At 35.4% G+C, this 18,959-nt stretch overlaps 1 protein-coding gene and 1 long non-coding RNA gene across 2 annotated transcripts in view; one reads left to right on the top strand and one right to left on the bottom strand.

The window, feature by feature from the left end:
* Positions 1 to 4,240: 4,240 nt before the first annotated feature.
* Positions 4,241 to 5,131, bottom strand: LOC126910680 (uncharacterized). Its single transcript, XR_007705304.1, has 2 exons — positions 4,867 to 5,131; positions 4,241 to 4,560 (listed from the first exon to the last, which is right to left on the bottom strand). It is a non-coding gene; the product is annotated as an uncharacterized LOC126910680 (long non-coding RNA).
* A 10,358-nt stretch (positions 5,132 to 15,489) lies between these two features.
* LOC118271857 (MOXD1 homolog 1) overlaps positions 15,490 to 18,959 on the top strand; it is a 78,201-nt gene continuing 74,731 nt past the window's right edge. The window contains exon 1 of the mRNA XM_050693621.1: positions 15,490 to 15,694. The gene's annotated coding sequence lies outside the window, so the exon portion shown is untranslated. The remainder of the gene's footprint in view (positions 15,695 to 18,959) is intronic.

Genomic DNA, 18,959 nt, shown 5'->3' with positions numbered 1-18,959 from the left:
GAAATCATTGTACAACTTATTCACATTACTAATATCAAATGTTTTTATACTTAATTTAGTAGCTAAAGAATTATTTAATTTCTCCAAATTTTTAAATGTAGTTTGTCTAAATCTTATTTGAGTTTTTAGCAAAGGTAAATAAGAGCTATACGCAACCATTAGTCCACAGTGGTCAGATGGCAAGCTATTTATAATATGTTTTTCTTTGTAGTCACAATTACAGAAAACATTATCAATGCAGGTGGCGGTAGTGGATGTTATTCTAGTTGGTTCTAAAAAAATATTTTTTAAATCAAATGATCCAAATAAATTTAACAATTCCATACTGTTTGTACTATTTTCTAATAAATTAATATTGAAATCTCCACATACAATTACTGATTTGTGACTAATAGAAACCTTTCTTAAAACATCCTCCATGACAGAATCAAATAAAGCAAGATTCTGATAATTAGGTGGTCTATATACACAAACTACAACATGTCTATCCAGCTCAACACAGGACAACTCAATGGTGTGTTCAACTGAAAGTGCTACAATATCTTTCCTTTCTTTAGATTTAATACTATTTTTAACTAATATTAGGGACCCACCATGTAATATTTGCTTTCTACTGAAGTTACTAATTACCTTGTAATTTTCTAAATTTAAAGATGTTAGTTGGTCCTCCTTTAACCAATGCTCGGATAGACAAATTATATCATACTTAGTTTTTTCTAAAAACAGCTCTAATTCTAAAATTTTTGATAAACAGCCTTGAATATTAATATAAAATAATTTTAAGTTGTGCTGCTCCTGTGTATTATTATTCTGAGATGGTTTTGTTTTGCTAGAATTTACCTTATCATTAATATGATTTATAAAGGTACCTTCTGTTGTCTTATAATCTAGTTTAAACCTAGTGTCTCTGTGCTGTTAGACACTCTAGACAGCACAGATTTGTCACTAAAACTACTATCTGTTATATTAGTTATAACAGTGTTAATATTATTTGCTATAAGTATAGCAATTTTCTGTCTACATTTTTTTGAAAGGTGTATACCTTTCTTGGTAAATATAAGATTACTAATAAATTTATTAGTGTCAAAAAATAAAAGATTTTCATTTTGACATGTCAATTTATATAATATGCTATTTAGTACACCTATGTACTTATTTTTTGAATAAGAAAGTGTATTTGAATATGGGAAAGCGCATACAATTATTTTCCCTATATTTAATTTTAGTAAGGTGTCCACACCATTCACAACATCCCCCTTGTTAATCCTAAACTGTTACCTACCATTAAGACCAAAACTGATTCTTCATCCAAATCTGTATGAGTTATTTGTTCTATAATTTTGTTATAACTCATATTGTGGTAACTATTGTTTATGTAGCTATGATCAAGATGATCATACATCATTTGGCCAAATCCGGAACCTAGTTCATCACTATATACACATGCTTTATAGTTAATTTTACTATTTGACTGAGTTTTAATTAATTTTATTTGAGTTGGTACCGGTGTTATTGAAGTCTCAGGAGGCTGAGGTTGGTTCACACAACTGCATTGTAGGTCATTTGCCAATGACTCATACCTCTCTGCGTTGTACTTCACCATATCCATCAGCTCCGAGGCCTCCAGCAGGCGTTCACTCAACTGTTGTTGGGATTGCTTATATTTATCAAAGATGTCCCGCAACATACCTTCCTTATTAAATAAATCCTTGTGAAGGAACATAGACATAAATAATACCATACTATGATGACGTCACGCACGCTAGACCTAGCCAGGAATACACCTATTGTTTTGTCTAGCATGTTACGTGTTGGACGTGGTAATGGCAGTTGATGTGAAGCTTTACAAAAGTAACTTATAAACAATGTGTAATACTAAACCTGTAGCGCTGAGTATAATGTTAACAATATGTTGAAATTGACTATAACATATACCTAGAATAAGCGAAAGACTTATGTCAGAATCGTATTATTTGACCGTCCAATTTATCTGTCTACCCAAATGAAAGACAGGCGTCACGATATACATATAATTAATAATTATACATATATTTTTTGGGACCACAGTTTCCCAAAAGCGCTGCAACTCCTATAAACCAGGAATGACTGTCTTAAATCCCGCAACGAAATAAATCAGAAGATATTATAAGAGGAGAAGTTAAAACTATAGTTTCAAGATCCATTGGGTGAATTTAATGCAAGAGACAGAATGACTTAATAATATGTATGTATGCAAAACATAAGTTAATATACGTATTTTCTCATGTTTAAAGCAATAAATTGGCTAGGGAACATAAGCAAACAACAAAATAAACTTACGTAACGACTGCCTAACTGCTAGTATACCTAAGTAAATAAGTCCTATCTAGCCCCACTATCTAATTGAACGAAGGCACCTACTATCGATCTATGCTCGCTCCGTAGTCAGTATTCAAAAAACGTTTCGATTACGGAGCGGTTTCTGCCGAAACTAAAACGCCTACATTCATCGGATTCATCTAACTATGTATAGGCTTAATGAACTACGTATTGGTTTATTGGTTCGGTTTTCGGTGATGTGGTTGTAAACGTGAATGTAAAGCCTTCAATGCACATAATATTCGATGTGACGCCCATTTGCCGCCACAGTTGTTCTAAGTGTGGGAGAGCCATCATACTTCGGCTCGAACGGGCCGGCACGACTGGAGTAATACCACGGCCTCACAGAAAACCAACGTGAAACACGCTTGCGTTGTGTTTCGTTGTGTGGATGAGGTTTACCGTAGGCCCAATTACCCCCTCCTAAATATCTTCAATCCCCCCACTTTCCCCCTCCCAGGCCCCTAAATACCGACAAGTTACTTGTAATGCCTCTGGTGTTTCGGATCTCCATGGGCGGCGTCGCCTTATTATCGCTTATAGCATGAAAGTCCCATGAATTAGGGAGAAGTGAACCTTTTTTTTCGACGACGGGGGAAAAACTTCCAAAAGCGTCTAGCTTTCAAGAGAGAAATATTAGGGAATCTCTCTGAAAGGGCAAACTGAATCCCCACTCTATGCAAGGGTATACCGGGGTAAGTGAGCATATTGCGTGCAACACAGACTCTTCCTTTCTAGAAAAATAAGGAATGTTTTTTTAATTTACATATAGGCAGTTTTTATTAATATAATAATTATTATAAAAGCCTATTAAGATATTATAGAAACTATAAAAGCTCACACGTGTAAGCAATACATGTAAAAACAGTAAACTGATAACTTTCATAAGAAAAGACCACAGAATAGAGAAGAAGAGATAGAAATAGTATACCGCATGTGTTAGTATCAGAACCAGCGTGGCAATTTTTCTGAAGCCACGCCCAAATTAACACATCTCCAGGATAATCATAATATGTCACACTAGCAAAAACTTTCTGTGACTGGTCCGTGTTAAATAGCCTTTAAATCAGCCGTCACCACTTTGAAAAAAACACATTAATTACATATTAATAGAGTTGACTCTTGTCTACTAATTTTAAAATAAAGAATCTTCTTTTTCAATGCAACATAATTTCACTAACAAGTTCTGCTACTCGACGCTAGATGTCACTATCATAAATGCATTCAATTACGCTGTATTGCTATCATTTTAAGGTTGACATTTGTTTAACGAGCTACTTTATCGCTTGTATTTTCTCTAGTGATGTTCCGATATCGAAAGCTTACTTATCGATATAATTCAAATGTTCAACACATTTTAATACTCGTATACATTATAATATTTTATCAGATTTCTATAGGAATAAACATCTTTCCTTGTAAAACTGTAAATATATATTATTTTTCTTTTCTGAACTATAATTTTAAAGACATAATAATTTAAGGTTTTAGGTTTGTTAGTACCTACACAGAATAATAAAGTAAGTATACATGTATTTGAAGTAAGCAGCGTCCTCTGATGAACTAATGTAGAAAAGGTGTACTAGTTTCAAGTCACATCGGGCGCAGCAAACTGAAACTGGACTGAAAAAGAAGTAGTATCTAGCTATCTATCATCATCATCAATAGCCTATAAGTGGCCACTGCTGACCAAAGGCCTGGAGAAAGACCTTGAGCATTGATCACCACGCTTGTCGATTTCAAACTTATAATAGGTAATTAGAAAATAATAAGCCCAGGTTTCCTCACGATGTTTTCCTAGAACATATAACTCGGAAAGAGTCACATGCCGTTCGTAGTATTCTAACAAAATTTGTATTGCAAAAAAAATAAAAAATCACACTTTATATATAAAGTATTTTTTTATTACGGTCGTATGTTACAAAAAATAGAAAATAAAACTGAACATTAAACAAAGTTACTTCCCTTCAGATGGTGGCCAATATTACATAACGTTATTAGGTATTTCTGCCTGCACAATCTGGAAATGTAACTGATTATTTATAGTCAAAAATTGCGCATTTTTTTTTCGGTTATACTCATAATATAATATCTTGTTGTACAACATGGTCCAAACAAATTGTCCTAGTTAGTGGCAGGAAACCAATTTTGTCTTCCAGTCATCTCGATCATTTTCCTTTTATTTCTGGATCCTTCGGAAATCTAAAACAACATAATTAATGATTAATAGTTACTTATTATCCATTTTTTTTGTATTTATCTGTATTCGTAATAAAAAGTTTTAATTATATCGATAGCTTGTTATCGATAATGTCAATCCCTAAACGAGTAGCAAAATTTTAGATGTCACGAATGAAATCTTCTAGAACAGCAGGTTTGGGTTTGAAAGAAAGTAGACTCTATCATCTTAGACATAAATTTATATTTAGTTTGTAGATTAAACAAAATATACATATGTCACTAGTTTCAAGCCAAATATAAATTTAAATAAAATAAAATAGCACTTACCGATGATACGATATACCACTACTAGGCACATTTTGGTTATGGCTTTCATCTTTTCACTATAAAATAGCACATTTCTTCATTTTTATATTTTTTTACGATTTTCGACGATTTTTTACATGTCGAGTTGACGTTATTACAGTCCAGCGAGACTGATATGCGTACAAACGCCTAAATGACAAACATAAGCATATCCGTACTTATCAGGGGCTACGCGTGCCCCGCCTACATACTACTTCTACTTCTTTTTCTCTGTTCTGTGGAAAAGACAATAATAGAAACACTTCATATTGATAACAAAAGAAAAATAAAACAGACATAACATCATCTTTATATGAATAAGATACATAAGTATGTATGTATGTATGTATCTTATTAATTATGTGGGCTGAACGCAGGTTAGGTAACAATCTTTTGTGTAGGTAACAATGCCTATAATATTTCAGTAAGCAAAGTTACTAATATAATTTTTGTTGCTCGAACAATTTTGGCAGGCGTTAAGTGTAAATATTATTTAGTATCACGGTTTTACATAATTGGCTCGGTAATTTTAGTTAATGTTATTGTATAAATTAGTTCTTGGACCCAAACTATAAATTGTTTAGATTTTTGTTTGTTTTTACTTAGCTTTACACCTTTTTTCTAGAGATTTTTAATTCCGCCGGTATGTTTTTTTTTTTTGTTTTAATACAAGGTAGATACGACAACACTCAAAATTATATTCCAAATTTCAGTAGAGTACAAGATCAAAAAACACCTTATATCCTGTCCAATTATTCTAAGACACACAAAGAGGTCTTCAAACAAAAAAAAAATACATTACACCTCAAGCATTACTTAGTTCAGCTCTCTTCAAACAAAATTCGGGATTTCGGAAACTCTACGGGATACCGGATGACGGATATCTCTTCACACCGCATTGTGTTCCTATACAAAGAGTCAAAGATACTCATTATATTTATACAACAATAGACAAGTACTTGTTACTGTTTTGCAATCCGTCTCTCTGACTATGAAAGGAGGTAGCGATCATTATTCTGTTTGTCTTTGGTTAAGAGCTTTTGTTTGTTTTGTTTTTGTTTTTTTTTTTTTTATTGTGAGTCCGTTTTTTGTGAAGTTCAATTGGTAGGGTGGGTGTTAAAGTTTATCCCTTATCGTGGTTTGAGGATGAATTAATTATATTTTGAAAAATTATCCAATGACTTCTCCCGCCTAGGGCGAGGCGAGGGGAGTGTCAGACTCTTACTGACTAAAAACCACCCCGTTCCTAGTCCTGCTTTTTGAGTGGGAGCCACGGTAAGCCCGCTAGTTAGTCCGCAGCTCCGGAAAAAAGACGAGGTGTCGGTTTTTTTATTAAAAATTATTCCCAATTCCAAAAATAAAGTCCTTTTTGTTGAGTTCTATTTCAATTGGTAGGGGTGGGTATTAAAGTTTATCGTTTATCGTGGTTTGAGGATGAAATTAATTACATTTCGTTTATTTTGAGTCTTCTGTGAGTAGGTAGGACAGAATTGCTTAGTCCGCAATCAAACTAATTACGGATTTTTTTATGGAATAGGGGCAAACGAGCTAGTTTCACCTAATGGTAACCGATCAGCGCCAACCATATTAACACCAGAGGCGGCAGAGGTGCGTTGCCAGCCTTTTATAAAGGAATACGCTCTTTTCTTGGTGGTTTACATACGTGTTTACAAATACTTTCATAAAATGCATTCTCCAAGTACAACCAATTAGGTACTTCATCTATTTTTACAATTTAAGCATATTTCTCTCTATTAAAGAATTACATAACCGGACTAACAATATTGTTTAAGTTAGGTTAACCTATATGGAGCCATAACCGAAGTATAAATAAATGTAATCTGTGTAATCACAAAATAATGCTTATTATAAAAGCTATAATGTACGTGGGCCAAACCCAATTACTTAGAATTGTCCCAATCCTCATAATTTCACTAATACGTTCCAAAAATTCTGTCTACGTGATCTGAAATCGGAAAATTGCGACGTTTATTTGGCGCCTAGTGTTTTTGCTAGAGCAAAAACTTGTCGCAGAGTAAAAAAGAACATTACAATTTTAGTAGGCGTAAATTTTAAGGGTTCATATTTCATGAAGGTGAGTTATAGTTTATGTACCTTATTATTTAAACATTACACGTTTTTGGCCGAATGAGATAGTACAAAATCTTACTAATACTAATACTAGTTATAGTTGAACGATACCAAGTGAATAAAACCCGATCCCGCCGTAAAACAGTGTTTTTTTTATATTAAAAAGAAGCATCGAAGTAGTCTCTAGCATAGTTTGAAATCCGGAGCTGCGGACTGCCTGGCGGGTTACCAGGGCTTCGGCTCAAAAAACAGAGAGACACAAAGAAGAAACGGGGTTGGTTTTTAGTCAGTAAGAGTCTGACACTCCCTCTGGCCTCACCCAAGATGGGAGAAGTCATTGGATGATTTTCTCCCCTCAAAAAAAGCATAGTTTGAGATGATAGTTAAATTACCAACTTCAGCAATCCGTTCATACTAATTATACCTACCTAAACATGTTGATAACAATATCCACTACCTAAACACTAAAACATAAACTCCAATAACTAACCACGATCATACCTAGATCATTAATAATTCCCAATAATTCTACCATAACAACTCTAGACAAGGGTCCCATAATTCCTATATCAATGACACATCAAATTACATTGTTAGTTTCCTCTATGGCTACCCTTATGTTATGTCTGTCAGGATCGTTAAAATACGCCCGTCTTCGATCTCAATGAGGATGGGATGACGTCACAACTGCTTAGGGTCTGAAGATGACATCTAGTTCCATTAACGTTATAGGATCAACTAGTTTATACATAGTTTATACATATACATATTTGGATATTTCGCCTGTGTCCTTTGAGGTTGTACAAAAAGCGCATATCGGTAATGATCGTAGTTTTTATTTTATAATAGCTATAGTGAGACATAGTAAATTAAGTAACTAAATATCACGGTATGCTTACGTACATTAATGGTGGAAAGCTTTACCTACTAGTTTCGAGTCACAGAGGAACTCTTCATCATGAGCAGCATATGGTAGCGACCCAGTAGTCTGCCCACGCTGCTCATCTGTGACTGTAGAGCTTTTCTCCTAAACTAAACGTAAAGCAAACTGATACTAAGCCCACTGTACCATTTCATTGGTTGGTTCATTCGAGCCGGCCAATCAGAGCGCCGAACGCGTTCTCGTTTCGATTTTGTTAAACGTAAAGCAAACTCGTACTAAGGGAACAAGCCTCTGGATTACCACACAGCGTATCTAACTCGGTAGTCCAGTTTTAAAATTAACAAAGAGCCTAAAAACTATTGTTGCGCCACCTACACAAAATCGGAACCTCTTGTTAATAGTGAAAGAGGGAGAAAGGGCCGTAAATCACCTCTACTAGTGTAGTACGTACACTTTTGTGTCGTACTTGTAAAAAATACTTCGGTCTTTGTGTGGTACCTTTTGTTGTCGATTGGTTTATGGTTTATGACACTGTTATTCTATGTTCAAGTGGGGAATGTTGTTTTTGAAGTAATGAATGAAATAATGAATTTATTTGTACTGTTTAAATTAAGTACTATAATACTATGGAATAAGAAAATTTACTGGTAATATTTGATTACAAATATTCTAGTGTTATGGACTCTGGTGATAGTTTATGATAACCAAGCGAGAAGTTCGATGGTTCGCACTACAGTCATATTAAATAATAGCTTCTGCCAGCAGCTTCGTTCCCATGCCCGTGGGATAAAAGCAATTATCACTTAAGACTCATACCCTGTATGTATACCAATTTTCATCAAAATCCGTCCAGTAATTTCAGCGTGTTTCAATCAAAGAAACAAACTTTCACATATTTTATAATATTAGTATGATTAAATCTTATTATATCAATGGTTAGGTTGGGCACATATCTTGAAAAAAAAAAACTTTAAATACATTTAGGCTATTCTCTATACTTGTCTTATACTTGAATCATCATCATCATATCAGCCACAGGACATCCACTGCTGAACATAGACCTCCCCCAATGACTTGAATACCAAGGCAATTGTCACCCTTTCTTGCTTTAATATTTAACAGCTCCTAACTTACAACATCGCCTCGGTTTATTACATTTTATTTCACTCGTACTTTTGTCCCCAAACGACGTAGCGCCAACGATCGGGTCTTAAATCTTCGGCCGTCATCTTCAGTAAAATCCCTAGGGCTAAACCCGCTCTTGTCTTACAGATACGGCTTATGTGTCTATGAAAAAATATGCTTCGAATTGAAGCTTAATATTAATATAGTGGGTACTTATCGCGACAAAGTTCTTTAGCTGTGTGACGTGATGACATTGTTTTTAATGGGACTATCCCGCCACACCCATCTATTTTCAAATCTTCAGTACATGATCCTACCTAAGCGAAAGAGTTATGCCAGAATGGTATTATTTGGCGGTCCATTGTATCTGCCTACCCTAATGGAAGACAGGTGCCACGATATATTTTGGGATAAACACGCCCCAGCTTCCCATAACCGCTGCAACTCCTATAAGCCAGTGTCTACAGTAGATACAACCATGAAAACACCGGAGCACTGAAGTCCAGCGCATGGCAGGGACATAAATAACTGTCTTGGATCCCGCAACGAAACTATGTGACCGTTTCCACTGATACTAAGCTATGTAGTTGTGCAAGTGAGCTATGAAAATGCACATCTCTGGTGGAAAAGCACACTAAGAGTGGACTGTCATAGGTTGTTGTTTATATTGATGAACATTAAGTATGATGATTCTATTAACTTTTCTAGTTTTAACTACAAAACATCCAAACTGTACGCTTCTGTATTGTCAGTGCGCCGCATAACATAGACAGAGAGACCAGACAAATTAAGAACACCATGTAAATCGTAAATCCGTATTTATCTGCTGCTGTCACAAAATGTCCTTGTGCAAGTACGTTCTCAGTTCGTGAATAGTTTAAATGAAGCTTACAGCACTTTACGATTGTAATAGTTACTGTTCGGCCCGTAATCCTTGGGGTCGGGCCACGAAATTTTCCGATTTTGGGGTAAGGGAACTACTACTAGGATACGTACGTACGCACTAAGGTACGCCGGACTAAATATACAAAGTAGGTATATATAAGTATTATAAGTACCTAGATAGATAGTAGATAGGTATGCATTTTTCCAAACTTCTCGTAGTAACACGAAGTCTCAACTTGGGGACAAAAGTAGAAGTAGGAGTAGGGGCTGGGTGTTAGTCAGTAAGAGTGCCGACACTCCCTCTCACCTCGCCTAAAGCGGGAGAAGTCATGCACTGGATAAATTTCGGGTAGGTGTCACCTAATACCAAAGAAATATTAAAATAAAAACATTTATGATATCTATACCTAATACACAACTTACATATTTACGCCTTCATTTGCTTATAATCTATGCCTCATACAATTGCATGTGCAATTTATTTACATAGCCTATTATACACTTCTGCCTAATCCTTAGCAAAACAGTGACGAAATGATGTCAACATAAGTACTTAATATGTACTTAGAGTACTTACATGATACATTAATTCATACCTACGTTAGATTCCGTTTATTTCTTTGAATCCAACAGCCCGCTAGTTCGCAGTAAGCAACAATGCGTGTTACGTCACTCATTAAACGTCATGCAGTCATGAATGAACGAGCCAGGATGCCATGTGTTAAGTTTACGGAAAACCACAGTGGTTATGGTTTACCGGTTACGTTTTACTGGGAGTCTGTGAGTCGTCTAGATTATTTGTGTGATTCACTAATTAGCTGCGTAATTTAGTTTAAGTACTAGGTAATTCAGTTATTACTTATTTTAGTTTAAAGTGATTTATTTAACATCAATTGCTGGTTTTTTATCTAATGTATAAATACTGCAAAATGTGGTTTTAGAGGAGTAATACTTAAAATAGTTAATTCCTACCTTGTTGGTCGGGTAGTCTTCCTTCCATGTAAGAATGAATTTGTGTCCCCAAAAAGCTGGCAACGCAGATTATGGCAAAGGCAAATTCCTCTTAGGATGCTTTTCCACCAGAGATGTGCTACGAAGATGTTTTAGCTAAGCTGTGAAACTATATGTATGACCGTTTGTGGCTGTGCGAGGAAGATGCGCAGCTCGACAATGCGATGTATCGATAGGAAGGAACCCGTCGAGATAGCACACACCCACAGCACGCATCTTTACGGACTAAGTATAGCGCGGATTGTTGTAGTGTAAGTAAAGTGAATGCCTTCCTTTTCCTACTTACAGATAAGAGGGAGATCTAATATTCGCTGACTCTCTGGCCACTCCTCTACCGTCACAGCGATACAAATCTCACAGGCAGTTGCTGTTAATTTGTACAAAGATATGCTCCACATACATATTGCCACCCATCCATACCTACCTACATACCTATTATATTATATAGATCTATCTATCTATATATGTGTATATGTACATCGTGAGTTTGTACTAGGTATAAACAAACATTTACGGTTTTCATTTACACCTCTGTAATTACTGCCGTAATTTCTATTGCCTTTGGGGAACGTTTACTCCAATGGGAATAGTTAATTCTAGTTTGCAATACGTAGATAGACTGAATATGTATAGTGAAGCTGTATAAGAATCCAAGTTACTAGGTTCCGACCAGGCGAAGCGATCGTGTCTGGCAGGCTTTCTGCCCAACTGTTTCTGTTCGTTGGGATTTTCTATCCGTGTTTATGCGCATGTAAACTATATTTAATTTTGTGCGATGTAGGATTTAGGCCGTCTTCCGTTGATTTGTTCGTCGATCGCCTATGTGAGACTTTTGTCATCAGTCGTTACATGGTAATAGGTCTAAAAGACAGCTATTATCGTTAAGAATACTGGTGACAGAACCTATTTAATGTATAAGTGTCATGGTATTCAGAGTCCTTTAATGGTTAGTTAACCCAGTCCTTACCTTAATACCTACCAAGTAGAATAGACCTGAGTAAATACTGATTAGATTAAGACAACGACAAAATGCCTACATATTAAGGTAGGTAGGTGTAGGTACTTTATTCCTAAGTTAAATAAAAAATAAACTGGTACCTACCTACCGAACTTGCGTAGGTGGCAAGCGGGATACGTGATAGATCACCATAACATAATAACTACGCCCAACAATTTCACAATCGCGATATTATTAAGGGAAACTTCCAAGAAATTCCCGCCTGACCTCACGTCAAGGAATTTGTGAATGAAGGGTGCGAACGCGAAACCAACATGGCGGCTGTCAGCGAGCCAGGTAAATACTTTTACAATAGTACGAATGGCATCGCGCAATGAGATTTTTTTTATATTACGTCTTTGTTATTCAGTGATCCGAATATTTTTGCTAGCAAGGAGAATGAATGATTCTTGCCGCTGGCAAAAGCGCTGCTTGTAGATTCGTAGGTACTAGGTACTTTTGGGATGGCGAAAATATTTGGTTTTTTAAAGAATATAGTGGATGTGCTTTCTTCGTGATGCAATTACTAGATTAAATGTTATGTATAATGTTGATACATTTTTGTAAAGGTATAAAGTTATGTATAAAAACTATAGGTATTATTGCAGTTACTAATGCGGTTAAAAAATGCGAGGTCCCTCATAATCGTGTAACCCGTGTATCATAGCAAAATACAATTTATTCTAAATGTGAAAATAGGTAATGCTCGTCCTATTTACGACAATGATTAATGAAACCACTCTGTTGGGTACACAGTACGTACAATCATTTTCGTTTTGGAGCAAAAATATTAGCGGTACCAACGCAATTTTATAATAATTCCTCTGGGCGCGTATTTCCATTTCATGCCTCAGAATGTCTGATTAAGATCCATGAACAAATTGTTTATAATTAATTTCTAGAAATCTTGTTCTGTGGTTTACATACATACAGATATTTGTTTAGGTAAAGTTGTCAAAAGCAGCCGCTAGTCGTAATTAGAATATTGTTTGGTTAGCATAAGTAGATCTACTCCGTAAAATAATATGTGTTATTATGAGTATTATTATTTACCTTATTAATTCATTGTATGTCTGTTTATAATTATTGTAAATTCATGTTGAGAAGTTTGTTACATCTTACAACTCACAACTCTTATGAGCATTCACGCATTTGGAAGGGGGGGGGATAATCATCCAGTGACTTCTCCCACCTTGGGCGAGGCAAGAAGGAGTGTCAGACTCTTACTGACTAAAAATCACCCCGTTCCTACTCCTGCTTTTCGAGCCGGAGCCCCGGTAACCCGCTAGGCAGTTCGCAGCTCCGGAAAGCATACACCCATCTGTACATTTCTAACGTACGTAATGTATGGTATGTTAGTAATTGTGTATTTTTAAACTAGACGAATTGTTAATTTTGGCTAGTTAGAGTAAAAATGCCATTCACCCGTAAGCCTAATTGTCTATTTCAATTTACATAATTCGCGACTACAAAACGGTACAGTAATTCGGATGGCCTTGACAAGTTCATTTACTTTCAGATCGGGTCGACCGATGACAGTAGTAATAAGATAATGTTAGCATTTGTCTTCATAAGGGGTGAAATTTTAAAGCAGTACCCACGGAACCATAATAGAGAGATAAAGTGGCAAACTTTAACGATTACTTTGTTTAAATGGCCAAGTATTCGCTAATATTTTATATGGCACGATTTTTACTTAGAACAAGTAAAAATATAAAAAAAAACACTAGTTTTTAAAACTTATCCAGGCATCATTAATTGTGAATTTTATGCTAAGTATTCAGTACACATTATAACTACAAATTTAATAAATCATTAGTCATTACTGAATTATACCAAGTATATTCACTTTAATTAATGAAGTAGATTATTAATTCTTCAATTAATTAATTATGATTTATCAATCCTCAGAGACTATCTAAGTACTTCGATTTTTAAAATACTACTAGATAAGTATCTAATATTCTCCCTTCGGCTTCTATCTCCATTTAATATTTGGAATAATGCAATGGATAAATTCTTTATCAGCAAAATACTTAAATTGTGTTACTTTAATATTTGGCATTATGGTGCAATGTAAAGCAGTAGCACTGCAAAAGTAAACACATAAAAACGATTAGAAGGCCAATAATTGCGTTTCAAGAAGACAAACCGAAGGGATGCCTTTTTTGTGAAACAATTTCGAGTGGGTGTACAAGCTCTTTGTTTACACACTTGAAAGATAAGACCCATTTTCTAAAAGCGACGATTCGTTTGTGATTGAAGTGGTACTGTGTTGATTTGTCACTAGAAAAACGTTTACCTTCTAATAATTACATTTTACTCTGCTAAACGACCTTTTCCCTTCATAGGGGGAGATAAAATCCAAAAGGTTACAATGGTTATTTTTAATGTGTCATAATCTATTTTAATAAAATTATCTGCCCTTTCTGTGATTAAGATAGAAAGGTTATCTATTTTTGAAAGAATAACTGTCACATTAAAATACTTGAACGAAATTCGCTCCTAACATATTATTTTTAAGTCCTGTTTATACTTACTTAACTACAGTAGAATCAGCTTTGGATATTCAAAATTGGTACAGTTATGAACAAAGAAAATGAGCGAAATGAGAGAGATTTCCGTAAATGAACAAGGCTGCCACTGCCACTTGCATGAAAAAAGACTACTAAACTTCAAAAACTCCGCTCAATTCATACAGGCTTTATGCATCATACACACAGCTGTTTTTGTTTTTCAACCCCACTTGTCTGGCTACACGTGCTACAGGCGTTTTTATAGAGCCGTCACTCCTTAATGAACCGTATGCTCGGAAACGGCCGCCAGGACGCCCTAGCCAGGATATCCTGTTTAAAAAATAAAAGAGCTACCCTCACACCTTTGCAATAGCACATGAGATCGCAGCAAAAAAACGATTTTGATAATTATCAGAAAGCCATAAGGTTGAAAATAGAATTAAACGCTCTAAAGGGTTTAAATGTTGAGCAAAACGTCTGCCTATAGAAGTGTGTGTATGTGAGCAGCCGCTCCCAAATTGCCAACGCTTTGTGCTAACTATGCATTTGAAACTTATATTTTAAGCTTTATTTTTCATTTTGTTGAGAAAAGCTATTATTTTTAATGAGAAGTAATTTCCTTTTACTGGCTACTAATGTAATAAATCGTGATTTAATGTTTCATTACTCCAGAAGGTTCTTGTAAGAATCCTTAAACGAAGTACAAATATAATACTGGTTATTAAACAACTTACTTATTTCTTATTTTCAACAAAAATACTGTAGCATGATAGAAATCCTTATTTATCGTATCTAGATAACTTGTATGGGTAGTAAAATCCAAAGTTTCAATGTAAACCAAGAAATCCATTTAAACTTCCCGCGATTGATTTTGTGAACAAACGGAACAACCCCGAACGTAATGTTCTCATCTCAAATGTAATCTCATACATCTTCCGAGACAATCTTTCCAAATACCGTCTACCCCACCTTATCCGTACTATGCTTTCGTGTGTCTAGTCAATGACGCTTTCTCTTTCACACATTCACATTTTCGAATATACCTCTCTCTGTCATCTCGCGCCGAGCAACGTTCGGTTTTCTTTCATTCGTTCATCAGTCAGTTTGCGCCGGCAGCCGAAGGAGGGAGTGTCGCACTGCGCATGCGTGATAGCCTCGACGATTGTCAAAATTCGAACGAACGTAAATAAACAAGTGAAATTTTTAAATTGTGCCAAAACTATACGTTTTTGTATTGAAATATTTACACGGACATATTTAAAGTGATATTGTATTGTGAGATTTTGTGCAACGAATTTGCGAGTGAGTATACTTTTTTGTTTTTTTTCGCATGCCTGTTGGAGCCGGCGACCGGCACTGATTTTATCCAGTAGGATAGGTATTCATATAATTCCTACTGTTGATAATGATCTTGAAGTAGTCTTTGTTATCGTAGGTCGATATTGTTTTAATTCATTGTTAAAATACTCAGTTACACGTTTGAAAGACGAACGAAGAATTCCTTGGTACTTAAAGTCGGAAGCTATAACGATTTACTGTCTTCCCGGATGAAAAACGTATCATTAAATAGTAGTGAGTGGATTAAAAGTGGATATATTTTACGATAACATTACATGAGACGGATATTTCATTACTTACTAGTCGTTTTACAGCGAAATGTTTTGCTAGGCTTACATTTTTAGAATTTGGGAATTAGTTACCTAACTTTCATTAGCTATTATTACTAATGTGTTGACTTATTATACCTACAATGTCTATTTTCAATGTTTTAGTACTCGCCTTATAATTTTCATTGCCTTGCGGATTTCTTTTGCGTGACGTGACGTACAAGAGAGGTCGTTGAACTGTCTTCTAAAATCAACTGCTTCGGTCTAAATATTATTCTGTTAAATTAAAACAAAAATTGCATTAAGAAATAGGTAGACATTTTGTTTATACCTACATTAAGTTATTTCAATTTTCGAACCAGTTGCATTGTTCTACGTGTTCGCGGCTAAACTCTGGTCCTTCTAAATTTAAAATTTTGTCAATTCGAATTTCATGGTATTATGAATGACACAGAAAAAAATAAAGATTAGCCAGCCAGTATCAATAGTTAGCTAACATCATAAGCATTGAGGTTAGTAGGTAGATACCTATAACGATTTCCTTTTTGCAAAGTATCCAGTACATACACATATACCTACTTAAATACATATAGGTACCTAGGTACTTTTATTGTGGGGTCCTAAGTAGACACTTACGACCTTACGATTTACCCTTGCCTATACGCACCTGGTGGCAGATGTGCTTACAGCGTGATAGGTAGGTAACTACTCAAATAGGTAATGAATAGAATTGAATAGGTACAATTACTAACAAAAACCGCGAAATAAACGCTATTATTAATTGCAAATCGTGTTTTTATTGACTGGTATTCACGTAGAGTTGCTAATACAATGTAAAAATCACTTTTCCTGTTTATATTGTGTTAGGGTTAAAAACTACGAAATAATTACATTGGGCATAAGCATATAGCTAGGTGTGTGGTCACTCAAAGATTTGTATTGAAAATATGTGATAATATGCCTTGCTATATCTTATAGCTAATAAGCGGCCGTTATCCAGACTATGAATCCTACTTTGTTCAACCTTTGGAATCGAATCTGAATTATTCTGCTGTCTATCAACTTTACGATCATTTCAATAATAATTTAAACATTAATGAGTAGGTACCTCGTTACCTAACTGTCTATGATTTTGATTTGTCTATGATTCACCTGTACCGACATCTTAGTTTCTTGCTAATCTGTGCTGATTCAGTTGCGTGTATGGAGGAAATAACGCGGTGAATGACTGTACAAGTGTACATTGCCAGAGACGGACTCGCTATTTACTCAGGAAAAGGGGTGCCAATTTGAAGTTAATACGCGGGGCCCGGGGGCCCGGGGGCCCTTCTGACATACTTGGCATAATCCGACCCTGTAAGCGACTGTAGTCCATTTTAGGAATGAAAAAGTCAATATCCAGTAGATTTTAAAGTGTAAATAGGTATTTTAAAAACTGAATGCGTCTTTTGAGCTTCAGAGTCGTAGTAGTAAGATATATCTTAACCCACCTTTAATCTTATATGTAACCTCATAGTAACAGTAACTGAGTCATTGCATGTTCTCTAAGATTAGTAGAAAATTAACGACCGTTGATAAAATGGTAACGTGTTCGAGGTCTTTACGGACTAAGCCCGTCACGGACGCAAACTTGCGGTATTTTTGAAGGGTTTAACTTTAAAGCATGTTAGTAACAATTATTTTATTAGTTCACGGTTGTATTCGCTGGTACCAGCAGCTTCGCACGCATGGTGAAAGGAAATATTATTATGGACCCTGCATAGGTATAGTTACCAAGTTACAAATTGGATCCTGCATAGGTATAGTTACCAAGTTACCAATTTGGAATTCTAAAATCGGATGTAAATCTAGAAATGTATTAGTATTTAAAAATATTTCCGGAGCTGCGGACTGCCTAAAGAGTTACCGGGGCTCCGGCTCGAAAAGCAGATGTAGGAACGGGGTGGATTTTAGTCAGCAAGAGTTTGACACTCCCTCTTGCCTCGCCCGAGGCGAGAGATCATGAATCAACTACTTATATCGAAAAGAGGATGCAGTGTAAGCGTTGACACTGTAAGAACATTACTGTCTTGTGAAATATGACGTCATTTATGAATTAAATAAGTTATACATCACATAACTAAGACAATATCCAATTAAGAACATGTCTAAAAGAAATTATGCGAAATGGTTACCAGCCGAGTTCTCATTCATTTGGCTTCAAATTCGATGAAGCAAATAAGGGTCGGCCTTATCGTCACTTATCGGGGCAGCACGCAAGTGTGAAACAACACTCCCAATTTACATTTTGTCGAATCAGTATTCAAATATGTTTCGGAAGGGACTTTGCAATATGTTCAGTTTAGTTCATTCGGTTTGGTTCTGTACATATAAATTGGTGGAAAGATTTACCCATTTTGCTAAAGTATTCTTAAATAATCTACTTCCGGAGCTATGGACTACGTAGCGGGTTTACCGGGGGCTCCGGTTCGCAAAGCAGGAGTAAGAATGGGGTGGTTTTAGTCAGTAGCGAGAGAAGTCATTGGATGATTTTCCCCCCTAAAAAAATATAGTTAGGTATAAGTTTCTTAGTAAGCCCTTAACTTATTTTATTATTATTTTCATTTTCATTTTACCTACTACATTCTGATCTTCAATGGCTTACAAAAAAATTCATTACGTAAAAAGACAGGGACGTATTTCACCATCCCATTAACATGGGCCCCGTCTTGGGGCCCCTGACCCTGGTAGCAAAAATTCTTAAAGTGTAACATAGCACACGGTAACATATCGATGAAGGGCCCATTTAGGACTAGTTTAGTCACTGTACTGAAATTTAGACTAGGCTAAAATAACTAGGTAGGTACTAGGTACAAATGTTTCACGTCTAAAAATAAATTCTTTAGTAATTACCTATTTCTAGGCACATTTAGATGCGTATGTATGTGTAATAATGACAAACTGTTATCAAAATCGTCATC

This window comes from Spodoptera frugiperda, chromosome 5 (assembly GCF_023101765.2).
Source record: "Spodoptera frugiperda isolate SF20-4 chromosome 5, AGI-APGP_CSIRO_Sfru_2.0, whole genome shotgun sequence".
Classification (NCBI taxonomy): domain Eukaryota; kingdom Metazoa; phylum Arthropoda; class Insecta; order Lepidoptera; family Noctuidae; genus Spodoptera; species Spodoptera frugiperda.
The sequence above is the reverse complement of the archived record's forward strand: the minus strand, read 5'-3'. Positions and strand labels throughout refer to the sequence as shown.